This window comes from Hippocampus comes, unplaced genomic scaffold (assembly GCF_001891065.2).
Source record: "Hippocampus comes isolate QL1 unplaced genomic scaffold, H_comes_QL1_v1.1 scaffold207, whole genome shotgun sequence".
NCBI lineage: Eukaryota > Metazoa > Chordata > Actinopteri > Syngnathiformes > Syngnathidae > Hippocampus > Hippocampus comes.
Window position 1 is genome coordinate 574,710 of NW_017805146.1, and position 1,427 is coordinate 576,136.

Below are 1,427 nucleotides of genomic sequence, written 5' to 3' on the forward strand. Positions count from 1 at the left end.
CATTTGGATTCATACAGTATGCATTTGCCACCCTTGTTTTTTGGGCCTATCCTTCCCAAACGCGCGCTCCGCTTGGCCGTGTGTGTGTTGTGTCAAAGCGACTCCTCCCCCTGATGTGCCCTCAACCGACGTTGGGTTAGTGGGTGCGCGCTTGCCGTCGTCTTTGGTTACCAACATGACAAAACTCGCAAACCGTCACGGATGTCTCCTCGTTCTCCGAAGGGGAGCGCGCACGTTTTAAAAGCAAGCCCGTGTGTGTGAGACTAAATCTATATCTCCTTTTCCCCCCACGTTGAATGCAAAAACATACCGGTTAGCCCACTCCCAAGTTTTAAATAACAACATTTAAAATGTCAATGCAAGAAATGACGAATTGCTATTTGAGTTGTGTTGCAACGATTCGGAAAATGTTTGTCTTTTTCATTTTGGGGCCATCTTTTAGACCATCTCGGTGAAACATCTCCTTGCTTGACACCCCAACACGACAGGACACAAGCCCTCCCCCCGTCCCCAAATGGTTATCTGGTAGCTTTAGCGGCGGTTAATCCTGGCCGTTCGCTGCCACAACTGGCACAACAGCTGGATGGCCTGTTTGCAGCCTTTCCCTGAACCCCGCACGCCCCCACCCCCACCCCCTTCACCACATATGGACACCATCGAGGATGATGGATTTCTCTCAGTGGTCTTTAGTGCGCCGACATTAAAGCTTTGTTCAGGCCACTCCAAATCATGACACTTGACTGTAAAAAAAAAATGTTTAAAAAAACGGCATTAGCCGAGGAGTAATCTGGGGTCCATATTGGCCAGTGGGCCAATATGGGACTGGAGACGCTTTCATAGACCTTCCTGGCTGCAGACCTGGACTGCAGGCAAGAGATAAAAGGCAGTGAGTTGCAGAGGCGTGCAAGGATGGGCTAATCGGGGAGGGACTAGTTGGGTATGAGGGTGGCCAAAATTGACAGCTGTCAAATACAGAGGTGGACACGTAAGCGAATTGGACACGTAGCTCGCTAACCATGTCTGTAGCGAGGCTGATGACGAGCTTCAGTTACACGCAAGGAGGGGCCGGTCAGGTGTGAAAGAGGGAAAAAAAAAACATCAACAGAAACAAACAACAAACCAAACTCATCATTTGGACGTGAAAATGTGATTTGATGTGCCTTCGCAGGAATCGGGCCAGCTGCCTTGAGGGGATCCGGAGACGGTTGTGTAAGCAGCGCCCTGTCAAGGCAAGTGAAGCCGCGCTCTGACTCATTTGTTGATAAAGCCATTCCTTTACCGTACACGCGCGCACGCACACACACATTCCTCCATGCTAATGCCTTTCCTCATATTAATTTAGATTCCACAATATGCCACAATATGATCGTGTGTGTGTGTGTGTGTGTGTGTGTGTGTGTGTGTGTGTGTGTGTGTGTGTGTGTGTG